Consider the following 15356-nt stretch of genomic DNA (forward strand, 5'->3'; position numbering starts at 1 on the left):
CCGTGTCACATATAGAAATTTTTTGATATTTGCAACCATAGTAAAACAAAGACTTATATTTTTGATATTTATTTTATATATTTAAATGCCATTTAACAAAGAAAAATCAACCCAAAAAATGAGTTCGCGTGTCACCTCTGACACGCGTGTCATAGGTTCGCCATCACTGTCCTATTCAAAGGCTCAATACAGGGAGTAATCTTTGACTTAACCCTCATCTACTTAGGTTGGCTCTGGAGGTCCTTTGTAGAAGGTTCTTGATAACCCACCATCAGCATCCTCTTTACCTCTTATGGACCTATGACATCTCCCCACAGCTTCTCAGCAACGCCTTATTCTACCTCCTCGTATCCGACCTACAAAAGTGGAAGTGTCTTAGGGCTCAGTTGTGTGGTTCCTTCTCTCTTCTATTTACATTCTCTCCATAAAAGATCTCATCTCATTAAGCCATGTTTAAATATCAGATAACTCCCAAATTGAAGTTTCCAGTCCTGATCTCTTCCCTAAACTCCAATTGGTCCTTTATCTAAAAGCTATTTCATGCCCTCACTGGTTTGGCTCAGTGGATAGAGTGTCAGCCTGCGGACTGAAAGGTCCCAGGTTCGATTGTGCTCAAGGGCATGTACCTTGGTTGCGGGCATATACCCAGTAGGGGTTATGCAGGAGGCAGCTCATCGATGTTTTTGTCTCATCGATGTTTCTAACTCTCTATCCCTCTCCCTTCCTCTCTGTAAAAAATCAATAAAATATATTTAAAAGCTACTTCATCTTCACTTGAATGTCTCATAGGCATCTCATATCTAATATATCTATATAGAACTCTGCCAGGGTGTCTAAGCAGCTGTACTGCCCAATACATACCAAATTGATCTACTTTTTTCTGTTCATATCCACTATTACCATGTACCAGCCATCATCATCTCATTTGGCAATGAGAGCTATAATATCCTTCTAAATATTCTCCCTGGTAAATTTCTTATACAATATAACAGTAAATTCTTATTATTATGTAATATAATAATTATACACTTAACTATTAATATTGTTGTTATACTGTGTCTTATTATATTATAGCCCATTCTTCACACAGTCTAAATTTTCATTAAAAACAAATCACATCATGTGATTTAAAAAATCCCCCTGCTTAAATTTCACAAGTGCCTATGCGGTGTAGCGAAAATAAAATCTATTTTATGATTTATTATTAATTAGTAATATTATTATCCCTATAACATAGAAACACTTCAAAGGCCCTACAAGACGTAGTTCGTACCCACTGTTGAACTGCATTTCATTTCACCCCCTGTGGGCACGAACACAGCAGGAATGAGCTGGGCATACGTGAGGTCCTGCTGTGCTGTTGTCTAGGTTCTTCTCCAGGTCTTGTCTGGACTGGCTCTTTCTCATCAGCTCATGTGTCACCTCCTCTCCGAAGCCTTTTCTAACCTCAGCAGATCGTCCTGTCCCAAATCTCTAGTCATTGTTGTCTCACCCAGTTTTATTTGGCACTGAACATACTCTGAAAATTTTAAGCTCTTTTTTATGCCTTTTCCCCTCTCTCCACTGGAATATTGGCTCCATGACAATAAGTTCCTTCTGTTTTCCTTTTTTTCATCCTTTGCATCTAAAAATCACTTGGCACCTAGTGAGCATGGAATTTTGTTATCAACTTTTTATTTGCAGTATATCATGTACAGAAAAATTCGCAAATCCTAAAAGTAGAGGAGAATGATTTTTTAAATGAAGTGAACTCAGTCATGTGGTCCCCACCCAGATCGAGATTATAGAACATCACCAACACCTCGGCAGCTTCTCTCTGAGCCCCTTCCCGTTTACTATCTCCCCCGAAGTAACCACTACTCTGACTTCTATCATCAAATTAATTTTGCCTGGATTTGAACTTCATATGAGCAGAATCATACAATATGTGGTGTTGTGTATGCTTTCTTTAATCCAGCATTATATATGTGAGGACCATCCATGTTTTTGCTTATAGCTGTAGTTCCTTTTTCTAATTACTGTATAGTACTTCATTTATACTTTTATTTCACTGTATTCTAGGTAGACATTTGGGTTGTTTCTATTTTGGGGATATAAATAATGCTGAGGTGAACATTTTTATACCTGTCTTTTAGTGCACATTATGTTGGCATTTCTTTGGGGTATACACCTAGCAGAGAATTTTCTCAGTCTGGCAAATAGCTTTCCAAAGGGTTTGTACCCATTTACACTCCTACCAACAACAAGTGAAAGTTCTAGTTGCTCCCCATCCTCACCAACACTTGCTATTGTCAGTTTTCCCAATTACAGTCATTTTGGTGGGTGGCTTACTTTCTCCTTTTGAAATAAACCAGCTGTCTGGATGGATAAAGTCTCAGAGAATAATAAATTAAAAAAAGAATAAGCCCAGATATAAGCAATCTGATAAAAAATCAGAATTTTCCGAAGGGATAGCTATGCTCTCTGATTTTGCTCATGTTGGATGCTGGATTATTATCACAATGTTCAAATGTTTATTAGCTCTGATATTTATATGTAACAATACTTGGAGGGGGTCCTTAATTTGAGATTTCTATGGAGCTGCTTAAAGGGTTTGTGGATAGTGGTTGAGATCATTATATAATGAAAATTTGATACAGCTTATCATACATATATAGTTATAAATAGTCACAATAAGTTACAGAGACGCGTTCTGATTTCATCCTCATCTCATGCTCCATTGCATTCTAGTCTCAGACATTTGTACTCATGTCCTCTCCTCCGCACTCATCACTAATTCTTCATCTTTAGTTATAAATGGATTTAGTTTATAATGTCAAGTGCTGAGTCATTATCAGGCAACTTCTTCATCTCTTTCTGGTGTTGCTGCTGGCTGTGACTGTGCGATACTGGTGCTGAGTTTTCTGCTTGGCTTGTTCTATATTTCCATCTTTGTGCTGCAATAGTTCCATGCAACACCACTATGGCTGTGGTAGTTTTGATCAAGTTGGCTTGCATTCTATAATCTCTTTATTGCTGGAAACTTTGCTTTATTTCAGGAAGTCATTTTAGCACTTTTATCAAAGGCACATGCCACCTATGTTTGGACTTCCTGATTTCTCTTTGGTTCCAATATTTTAAAAGTCATCTATATATATAAAAGCCTAAGCAACAGTCTGACCATTTGACCGGTAGCTATGATGCACAATGACCACCAGGGGGCAGACGCTCAACACACAGGCATGGAAACATGGAACAGACTGATGAATCTCAGGGAAAGGGGGAGAGAGAAGGGCAGGAAGAGATTAACCAAAGACCTTCTATGCATACTAGAGACTTGTTGCATGGATCCATGCACCGGTGGGGTCCCTCAGCCTGGCCTGCCAGGATTGGGCCGAAACTGGCAGGCCGAAAAATGCCACCAGTGCACGAATCAATGCACCAGGCCACTAGTTAACTAGGAAATCCACCTTTTTGATGTTAGCGTAAGTGATTGCCCAAGGTAATAAGAGTTTGGACTGGGAGATACCTAAGACACTTCTAGTACTCTTGTTTTAAGTAAAATTGCTCCCTGAGTAATAAAGATGGAACAATGTGAGATTTGGCCTTGTGCCTATTTCTCTGGTTTTACTCCAGCCCACTGGAGGCAGAACCCTAACCATAATCTTCTTGACGACATACGGGACTTAGTGGCTCATGCAATTCCAGCTCCAGAAGACAAAGGAATAGGGTACAACTTGACCTAGGGATCCAGTGAAGTCCAGGGTCAAGGGATGTAAGACAACCTCTCACTCCATCACTTTCTTCAGGTCTTTGCTTAGATGTTACCATATTATTGATATGCTGTATCTAAAATAACAACCTCCATTCCCACTCCCTATCATCTGGTATAGTACACATTTCCTAACATACTACCTCTTCTGCTTTAAAACGTAAGCTGCAAGAAATGTGAGACCTATCTGTTGAGTTTATTTTTCCTGGTGCAGACCCAGTACCTAATGCCACAACCACATTCTCTCTAAACTTCTCCAGGTCCTAAAGTTTTAGACCTCTCCTTCAGCCAAAATAATGCCTGGCACATATATAATGCTCAGGAAATAATTGATTGAATGAACGAGTGATTAAAACTCCTGGTCCTCTCCTGTCCAGAACTCTTTAAAGACCTGGATTATCTACAATTCTATCCATTGAAAATTTACCTAACACTCTAGGAAGAGTAAGGGAGTTTCAGCCATTCCCTCCTCCAATCACATTTGTCCTCTAACATCTAATTGTGAAATATGGGCTTTTTTTTTTTTTTGAAGAGATGGAGAAGCAGAAGAATCTGTATTTAGAAACCCAGAGTTTTGAAGGGATGTGAGTAAGGGAAGGAAAAGGAACAAGATCAAGGGAGAAGGCCAAAAAGTGAGCTCAGAAAGGCCAAACACAAACCAACTAACCTCCACTTGTGTTCTAGGCTATATCTTTTCATTTCTCCTCTCAATCATTAGATGGAAATTGGATTTTCCTCCAGAAGGGAGAAAAGCCTTAAAACTCAAAGGCCTCTTCCTCATTGTTGGGATGGCTGGGAAGTGAGGGGCAGTGGTGGAGGGAATACTCAACATCCGCTCATATTTGATGATGAAGTAAGAAGACCTTCTCCCCTGAGGAAATGTAGAAGTCTGGAGGGTTCGGCTTTGCATTTGGAAAGTTCAATAGCTCGGTCTTCAGACTCTTTTAACATTTTGTTTTTATTGCCCAATCCTAGTCATAATCATAACTATCATAGTACACAAATACCCACTGAGTTCCTATTATTCATAAAGTGCTCAAGGGCCCAAGGTCATTCACAGGCTTAGCCCACTTGCAGCCTTATGTCCCAAAGAAAATTTGATACAGCTATCATATATATAAACTTTAATTTATACACACACACACACACACACTTTAAGCTTTTTCTACTTTAAGGGTTAAAAATACGTATATTCCTCTGTGGAAAGAAGAATACTATGCTCCTAGGATAGGACTGATAGAATACTAGGCCAGTGCAAGTGCAAAGTATACCAACGCTCAGCTCCATGAGCTTGGTAGCATATGTGTTGTGGTCACATTAGAGATGGAGATATTTCTGTGAACTTGAAGAGATGGAGAAGCAGTGACTAAATGGGCTTTCATGCTTTCTGCATTTTTGTGGTTGATGTTGTTGGTTTCTTTTTTCTTTGTTTGGAAGTTGAATTTTTTATTGACAGAATTAATCAAACATTCATGGCAGAGTTGGCCACAATACACTGTGACATTCAAATTAGACCTATTTAAATGTGACTTCTTTTGATTCCTTCAATTTTGTACAATGATTACAGAGTGGTTCTAAATGAAAATCACTTCACCAACATCACCCCTATCCGCTCAGTTATTAGAGACAAAGAGCTTGCTCCAAATTTTTTAAAAGATAGGCTAAAATACAATCAACTGAAATAAGCTATCAGGCAGGCCTAATCAAGAAGGGCTTAATATTACTCATTCTCATCTTTGAACATTTTACTTGTCTTTTATTAGAGCTAGTAGCTAAGGGTTCCCACCAAATACATCAATTTATTTATAGGCTTTGGATTCAAGCTCTTTAAGAGTATTTCATGTGTATTCAAAAGAACCTACATTCTCATGATAATGTACACAGTATTTTTTAAAGTTATTTATTGTTTAAAGTATTACATATAGTATTACATATGTTTCCTTTTTCCCCCATTGACCTCTCCCTGGCCACCCCCATCCCCCAGCACATACCCTCACTCCCCTAATGTCTGTGTCCATTGGTTATGCTTATATGCATGCATACAGTCCTTTGGTTGATCTCTTACCCCCATTCCACCCCACCCTCCCCCTGCCTTCCCTCTGAAGTGTGATGGTCCTGTTCTATGCTTCTCTGTCTTTGGATCTGTTTTTGTTCATCAGTTTCTGTTGTTCATTATATTGCACAAATGAATGAGATCATGTGATATTTATCTTTCTCCAACTGGCTTATTTCACTTAGCATAATGCTATCCATGTCCATCTATGTTGTTGCAAATGGTAAGAGTTCTTTCTTTTTTACAGCAGCATAGTATTCCATTGTGTAGATGTACCACAGTTTTTTTAATCCATTCATCTGCTGATGGGCACTTACGCTGTTTCCATATCTTAGCTATTGTAAATTGTGCTGCTATGAACATAGGTGTGCATATGTCCTTTCTGACTGATGTTTCTGATTTCTTGGGATATATTCCTAGAAGTAGGATTACTGGGTCAAATGGGAGTTCTATTTTTAATTTTTTGAGGAAACTCCATACTGTTCTCCACAGTGGCTGCACCAGTCTGCATTCCCACCAGCAGTGCACGAGGGTTCCTTTTTCTCCACCTCCTCTACAGCACTTGTTGTTTGTGGATTTGTTGAGGATAGCCCTCCTGACAAGTGTGAGATGGTACCTCATTGTCATTTTGATTTGCATCTCACAGTGACTGAGCATGTTTTCATAGGTCTCTTGGCCTTCTGTATGTTCACTTTCAAAAAATGACTATTTAGGTCCTTTGCCCACTTTTTAATCGGATTGCTTATCTTCCTTTTGTTAAGTTGTATGAGTTCCCTATAAATTTTGGAGATTAAACCCTTATTGGATATAACATTGGCAAATATGGGTTTTCTTGCAGTTTTGTTGTGGGTTTTCTTGTTGTTTTGTTGATGGGTTCTTTTGCTGTGCAGAAGCTTTTTATTTGCTGTAGTCCCGTTTGTTTATTTTCTCCTTAGTTTCCATTGCCCTAGGAGCTGTGTCAGTAAAGATATTGCCACGACATATGCTGTCCTGCCATCTGCCATCTTCTTTTTTTCCCCATAGTATTTTTTTATATCTATGTTTTCAATTCTAGCACAAGATATTCTGCACCTGGGTGCTTACAGGCTTCAGCCAAATAGCATGAATAGCAGGGAATGAGAACTTTCCCTCTCTTATATTTTCACAAAAGCTTTTGTCTTCTCTATATTCTTTTGAGTGTAGATTAGCATAATCATCTCTAATTTGGAAAAAAAGCCCAAGTTTATCAAGTAGTGCCTTAAATCTTCTCTGTAATCAGAGAACAACTGCATGAGACCCACTGCTAATCCAAACAGTCCACCTGTATTCTGCTGCACCATAGCTTTATATTCTTCTTCAGGGGGCCAAGTGTAGCTAACCCCCCATTAAATATCTAATGGAGTTCCCAAAATGGGCAGGTGGAGTTCCCAAAATGGGCAGGTAAAAAGCTTTACGGCATCTGGGTGATCAAGAGATAAGACTTTCTCTAGGCCGAGAAAATATACGTAAGTAGCAGAATTGATGACAGATGGAATCCCATAGATGCGATGTGCCACGTGGGAGTTTTGAGTTGTCTTCAATATCATCAATGAGTAAACTGGCATCATGCTACATTTCCCTCACTTCAATGATAATCTGAAGCTTGTCTTTTGGAACTTTAGCCAATGATTAAATGCCTCTGAAAATTTGGTTCTCATTTGTTTACTTGGTAATTATAGCAAGTACTTGTGGGGTTCTAGCAGAATTCTTTGGACTGTTTTTGAGTCTTCTCCATTGTTGGTGAATTTCAAAGCTGATGGTTCAACAATGAGATCACAGTTCTGCACCACCGGTCCTGGACTTCCTACATTATAGCTCCTCCTGATGCCTACATGAATCCTTCCCCTTCCTGCATCCAGAACTCCCCACCCTCCTCAGCCTCAAGAAATGCGCCGTCCAGGTCACACTCAACATTGTTGTTTTCAATTGTTAATCTGTTAGTAGCTGGATACTATTTCCTACTAAGAGACAAATGTACATACAGATGTCTTTTCTTGAAAGTTACCAGAATATTGAAATCTAACAGATTAACCATTAAAATATTTTGTGAGAAAAAAAGAAAAGCACAAAAATAAGCAGAATAGCACTCTTAGCTACATCTACTGGGAGGATGAGGATCATTCTCAGCAATCGGACTGTCCACATCACAGAAAACGTGGACATCACACTGAAGGGCCGCAGTTATTGGAAGGGCCTCAGAGGCACCCTACAGAGGGACTTCAATTACATCAATGTAGAACTCAGTCTCCTTGGAAAGAAAAAGAGGCTCCAGGCTGATAATGAATGGGAAATAGAAAGAAACTGGCTACTGTTCACACTGTCTGCAGACATGCACAGGGCAGGATCAAGGGTGTTCCACTGGACTTCTGTTACAAGATGAGATCTGTATATGCTCACTTTCCCTCAATGTCGTTATTCAGGAGAATGGTTCTCTCGTTGAAATTAGAAATTTCTTGGGCAAAAAATAGATCTGCAGGGTTCAGATGAGGTTAGGCTTTGCTTCTTCTGTTGTTTGGTAGTGTCTCAAGCCCAGAAAGATGAGTTAATTCTTAAGGGAAACTTGTATCAAATTCAGCTGCTTTGATTCAGCAAAAGCCACAACAGTGAAAAACAAGGATGTCAGGAAAATTTTGGATGTTATCTATGTTTGTGAAAAAGGAACAGTTCAGCAGGCTGGTGAATACGATCCAAGTTACCCAGCTATAGAAAGAGCAAGAGGCTGGATGATTCCTCAGCTCTGTTTGTGATATTTTAAAGATGCAATAAAAGCCATGTATTGACTTTGGGGGTGGGGGGAGAGAAGAGAAAAATCAGAACAGGTAGGAGAGTTTAAGCATGTTTCCAGCTCTTAAAATTCACAGAACACAGTTATGAGTGTGTTTGCTTTGAAATATATGAGAATATATGAAATAAATGAAAGTGATGTAGTCAGGAAAAGATTTGTTGATGAAAGAGGTTGTCCTGGTATCAACAATAATGTTGTTGAGTGAATAATTTTAACATCCATCAGCTTATGTGATCCTCGTGACAACGTATGATGCAGGCAGAATATCAGACAATGCCGTCTCCATTTTATAAAACAAGTGAGAAATTATGAGACATGCCCTAAAGCACTTGATAAGAGGAGATGAGATTAGGACTCTAACAGCCAGATTTTCTTTGCCTAGCACTGGGCTGCCTCTCTAATAATACCTTAAAATTAATCTAGAGGATGCCTTAGATATTAGGAATATTTTCACATATAGTATTTCAATGGATATTATATATTTTTAAAATTATTAATGTTTTATTAAGTCTTACATGTATAATATTACTGAGAGATGTGCTTGTCTTGTGCTTGGGCCAAGGTGCATGAAATTTTATATATAAAACTAGAGGCCGGGTAGGGTGCCCAGGCCTGGCCGGCCATCAGGGCTGATCAGGGCCTTCTGGCTGCCCACCAGGGCTTTCCTTCTGGCTGCGGGCCTCTGGTGGTCAGCACACGTCATAGCGAGCGATTGAACTCCTGGTCTCCCAGTTGAACTCCCGGGGGGACAATTTGCCTATTAGGTTTTTATATATATAGATTTTTTTTAATAGGTATAGTAATTAAAGGCAGTCATCTCTACTCTTTGCTGCTAGTCGTTATCAAAGTTGTCCTGTTTGAATTCTCTATTCAAATATCTGGATTCATGGAAAAATTGGAACGAGACAGGAAACAAGCTAAGATCTATAGAAGAATTAAAGAAAAGAGTGAATTTTTATTTTTCAAATTAGACCTGGTATGCACAAATGTATACAAATGTGCTTATCTATGCTAATATTTTTGTGTTCAGAATCATTTTGTGATTAAATTGGGGCAAAGAGTTCCTGTTGCCTCATCTTGCAGAATTATGGGAAAATTTGATTTGGGCATCGAGGTGCCGGAGAATGAAAATTCTCAGGCTTCCTTTGAGCAAAAGGAAACTCTTGAAATGGAGGGTCCCAGAACAGACCACTTGGGTACTGACACTTGTTAGAGTAGCCAAGCCAGCATCCTGGGTGATTTTAAAATAAGAGAATTCAAATTGGCCACAAGTTCAGAGATTGCATGTGTGGATTTTTTGCTGGGGTTTCTTTTGGAGGAGCAGATGACTCTGCAGCCCAGGCACTGCCATCTGCTGCCAGCGTGACACATTTGAAGGGGGACCCATCTGGGCACCATCTATAAACACTTCACAGTAGAAGAGCTTAATATTCACCTGGAAGATAACTTTCCAATGATTTCTAGGAATAACAGCACAAAGAATTTTTACACCTGCCAGTGTTTAGCCTACAGACTCAATGTTCTGAGATGATTCCTGGTCAGCTGCCAAGAGGCACTTTCTAGCAAGTCGATAGCTGTCATCGAAGGGCTTCAGTCATTATCTGTCTGTCTTTACCCGTCCCACTAATTTCATGATGGTGGTGGTGAATTGATCTCGTTTGAGAACGACTGTACTTCAGATGCCAAAGGACTTGGGAGATGGGGAGGCTGACTCCCCTTACCACATCACCAAGTTCACCTGCCAAAGAGATCACCAGATGTCTCAGGCTCTGTAATCCTTTGGAAAATCCCCCAGAAACTTTCCTGGTGGTCTGTATCTATCTCTTTAAAAATATTAACAAAAGATGTAATTTAGAAAGGAATATCTTTGCTTTTTCTATCTCTTTTGAGTGGTGATATTTGATTGGTTTCTTTAAACAGTAAACACTTTTCTATAGGAGTGAGAGATGACACCAGGCCTATCACCTAGAAGGCATATATACTTACTATTTGTGACATGAATATTGTTCAGATTTACTTTCTCTGGTATGTCTTATGATTATAATAGTTCACTTACTGTGAACAACTGTGAAATTTTCAGAAAAATAACAATGTTTTAAAAGTTAATCTAATGGATTTTTAGATAAACTCAAAGGAAGGAAGTGGGCAGATATAGACCAGCAGTTTATGGTTTAGGTTTCCTCCCTTTCTTAGAGTTATAACATGAGCTCACAGAAGTTTAGGGCTGGAATCCTAAAGGGCATTCCTAGTCCTAGTTCTAAGGATGTGGAAAACTGACGGTCATGATGTCATTCTTCCTTTCTTTCTCTCTCCCTCCCTCTTTTATCTTTTATCTTTTTTATTTGTTTATTTGGTTGGTTGGTGGGTTGGTTGGTTGGTTGGTTGGTTGGAGTAGGGGAGAGACTATTCAGACATATAATGTTATTCATCATGTTCACATACTCTTCCAATGAAATTGTCATGAATCATTCCTTGGAGGGGGGAAAAAATTCCCTTATGTGACTGTGAAACCTAGTGAAGACTGTGCAGTGGAGTTAATGGGGCCATGCTCTTAGTCCTGGCACTGGAATTGTCACTGTCCTAATAATCCGGTAATATTGGAAAAGAGATTAAGAACTTTCCCAGAGGAACAACGTTTTCTTTAGAAACAAGATGACTAACACTTCGATGATCCCGGTGAGTTTTGTGGCTTTCACGTTAATCTTCACTACTGCCCACATTTATTTTTAGGTTCTTTCCGGTTCCTGCAGCGTCCTATTTTGATTTTCTGCTGCACTCAGTTGGAGACACTATGATAGTACTTGATCTCTTTGTTCTCGTTGTAGAAGTCCAGAAACCAGCACACTGTTCTTCCCATAGGTAGTTGAAAGCCCATTTGCCTTAGTCATGGGCAAGTCTCACTTGCCCTGCCCTGGAGTGCATTAGGTAGCATCCCATCCCTGGTTGAATAAAGAAGGCACAGGAAGAAAGCACCAGAAGACATTAATTTTGTAAAATTTAGCAGAACCCTGAGGCTTAACATTCAGGGACAAGGATTCTCACCAAGGACAGCAGTGATGCATCGGTAGGCAGTGTTCTTCATCAGTTATCTGAGCAACTTCATCTGAAGGTTCATGGAGTTGGAGGGGGGTGGGGGAACAGGGCAGCAGGAAAGCATCTTGGAGGGTGAAGTCTCCAGGGTGTTCTTAATCCATAGCTAGAACCCATAGGTTTCTTCCATGGCTGAGGTTCTGAGTTAATTGCTATGAGATGGGTCCTAGGCATATTTTAATGCTTCTTGGTGATTGTAATATCCCATCAGGTTGAGAACTACTATCCTAAATGAAAGTCTGGTGGGGAGTTCAGGATCAGCGCTGCGTGAAAGGCAAAGCACTGGGACTGGAGTCAGAAGCTTCTTAGTGACTGTGTGACCTGGAACCAGTCTCCTGCCCTTTCTCCCAGCCTATTTCTTGGTCTGCAAACCAGGATGATTATAAAATGAGAATCACATTTTATAATGTCAGAGTTCAATAACGTTCCTCTACTGGAATATCATGCCAGCATCTAGCACAATACCTGCACAGTCAAGCACTTGTCAGCCAGAATTGAAGCTGGCATTGGTGGCCTCAGAGTCAGGGTGAAGTAAGCAGTGGCTGCCCTCCACGCTTGGGCCTGCTGGGGCTGAAGCTACTCGTCGTGCCAATATATTTCAGATTAAAACATAATATAGTAGCTGAAGTAAAAGAAAATCTTGTCTGTTTTATGAAGCTGCTTGCATTCTTAATTAAAATTTCAAATCAAAACTAACATGTGGTAAGTTCCATAGCTAGGTGTCACATTTCTTTTGAGAAATTGTACCAATTGTCATTATTATGATCATTATTTCTTTTTAATCTCCCCACCCCTTCTTATTCCCTGCTCTACCAGGCTGGTTTTTATCAGGTGAGTTTGCCAAATTGGACCCAGCATTTCTTAGCCTTGTCAGATGCCTGAAACAAGTGAGTTATATCCACATTGCACACTCCAGATGCAAGGACTGCACTAGCAGTCATATGTAAGCAACATTCAGACTCTTAAGGCTATTTTTTATGCCTAGCTTTATAACTTAAGGGAATAGACATATGCATCAGAAAGTGAATTGAAAGCAACCCCGCTTACCAAACATTCAATAAGAACATCTGTTTCAGATTGGTTTTCTGACTTACCAAGGGATTTTGTGGTGAGTGGAGAGAGCAGTCACTGTGTCTCCACCTTCCGTGTGTCTGTGGGAGAACCACATTCTCTGCTACATAAGATCGCTTCTCTGCGCTGCAAGACTTTCCTCACTTACAGCTTCTTCCACGAAGCCTTCGGCTCTGACATACTCAACACTGCAGCATGTAGCATTGATTAGAAGTTCATGAATCTCCCTACAGGCATACTTCGTTTTATTGTGGTTCGCTTTACTGAGTTTCACATATGTTGCGGTTTTTTACAAATTGAGGGCGAGACCCTCCACCAGCAAAATGATTGCAACTCACTTTATTGTGAAACTCTCTTTATTGTGGTGGTTTGGAACGGAACCAGCCATGCCTCCCAGGCCTGCCCGTATGTATGCTAGTATGTAACTGATTCCATCGCAAGAAATATAGTGGAAGCTACTTCATACCTCGGGGCGTAAGTGATATTTCTCCAAAAAGGCCTTAACTATCCTCCTTTGCACATTCTAATTTAGGTTCAGCTTTCTTACTCAGTCCGTTGCTATCTTTCCATGTATCTCAGTTTTTATGTCTGTTCTTTTTCATGGTTGTTGTTGGCTCTCTGATACCCCTGTAGACTAAAGCTTCATTCATCTAACATTTCTGATCTCTTAGAAGCAAAAGAGTTACTGACTATCTACATAGCATTCAGGCCTTTAATATGTCATTCTTTTATTATTAAAAAAATTCCTAAGGATTACCCGATTATAAATATTAGAAATGATCATTTAAAATTAGGTTTCCAGTGGCTTCTGAAAAAGAAGAAATACATGGGTAATGTAAAACAAAATTCTAATAGATATCATTGATAACAGTTTAAAGGGTTTTCCTCCATAGATATAACTGTTAGTACATATATACATCACCTTTTTAAAATGTACACAAATTGGATCATACCACACAGAATGGTCTGGGCGCCTTAGATTTTTCACTTCATCATCAGGTATCTCGGAGCTCTCCTATATCAGCACCTAAAGCAGCACATTTTATACCTAACTATACTGTGTTTGTTGTAATTTATATAACCATTCTCGTGTCAGTGGACTTTATATTATGTGCTAACCGTCTTTTATATATTACAAAACATACAATTTGGTATACTTTTGCAAGTATAGCCAAAGGGTATGTTATATTTCTAACAATGAAAGGTCCAAGGATGTATGTATTTTAAATTTTGAAATATATGTAATAAGCCATTTTAGCCTCATGTGCCTTGAACCACAAGGTGTTTGGGAGACATTTGAACTTTCAAGTGGAGATATCCACTTAAAGATTCCAGTCGCAATAAGTGAATCAAACCTAGAAATGATCATTCAGTAAAGAGTGAAATTGTGCTCTCTGAATTGTTAGTGGAGGCACAGAGGGAGTAAATTATCAAGAGACTACAATGTATAGCCCCATTTAACTGCTGATATAAGGACCCCCCAAAAAATCCACACTATTATTTAAAAATGTGTTTTTGGCAAAGGCTAAATACTAGACCAGACCAAAGCAGACATTGTCTGTTGAGGACACCTGTCACCAGGCATGGAAAGGTTTCAGAAGGTGGGTCACACTCTGTTTATGTGATCCTGATGTGGAGATGCCATTGCTCAGTATCGCAAACACTGTAATCCTGCCTCACTGCCCGAGTCTAGAGGCGTCCCAGTGAGCTTCTTGGTTGTTGTGAATTTGTTTAACCTGTTCTGGGATCATTACTATTCTTCCTACTCTGGAAAATGTCAGTCTAAGACAAATGGCAGTGTGTTTTGCTATCAGGAAAATCAGTGACCTCTCCCTATGTTTATAAAGAGATGCTACTATTGGATCAGCTGTTGCCATGTTTTGACAACTGAAAAAAGTCTCACACCTTTTTTATTCTTTTTCTGATTATAGGATACTAGAGGCCCAGTGCACGAAATTCATGCACTGGGGGGCAGGTGGGTCCCTCAGCCTGGCCTGCACCCTCTCACAGTCTGGGAGCCCTCGCTCCTTACTGCTTACTGCTCCTTAGCGCTGCCACAGAGGTGGGAGAGTCTCCCGCCACCGCCACTACACTTGGCAGCCTGAGCCCAGCTTCTGGATGAGTGGCGCTCCCCCTGTGGGAGTTCACAGACCACGAGGGGGCAGCTACTGCGTTGAGCATCTGCCCCCTGGTGGTCAGTGCACATCATAGCGATTGGTTAGTGTGGTCATTCCGCTTTAACAGTTGCTTAGGCTTTTATTATATACACTAGAAGCCCAGTGCACGAAGGGGGGGAGTCCCTCAGCCTGGCCTGTGACTCAGGGGATGTCTGACTGACAGCTTAGGCCCGCTCCCTCTGGACATCCCTGTGAGAGTGCACTGACCACCAGGGGACAGCTCCGGCCTCACCCCCCACCCCCATCACCCCTCCTCCGCTGTGGGTTGCTGCCCCTTCCTCCCCCCCACCCCAATTGCCGTCCCCTCCTTCTGCCCGCTGGCACCCGCCTTGGCTGGCCTGGCGCCACCTGCATGCTGGCCCCACCAACTGATCATTCCACTGTTAGGTCGATTTGCATATTAGGCTTTTA

The 15356-nt window shown here is 40.4% G+C and overlaps 1 protein-coding gene and 1 pseudogene across 1 annotated transcript in view; one reads left to right on the forward strand and one right to left on the reverse strand.

The window, feature by feature from the left end:
- ELOVL6 (ELOVL fatty acid elongase 6) overlaps positions 1-15356 on the forward strand; it is a 140716-nt gene that overhangs the window by 109292 nt on the left and 16068 nt on the right. The gene's annotated exons all lie outside the window — the stretch shown is intronic.
- LOC102424985 lies at positions 5472-11689 on the reverse strand (annotated as a pseudogene).

The sequence above is a fragment of the Myotis lucifugus genome, unplaced genomic scaffold, assembly GCF_000147115.1.
Source record: "Myotis lucifugus unplaced genomic scaffold, Myoluc2.0 scaffold_611, whole genome shotgun sequence".
NCBI classification, from domain to species: Eukaryota; Metazoa; Chordata; class Mammalia; order Chiroptera; family Vespertilionidae; genus Myotis; species Myotis lucifugus.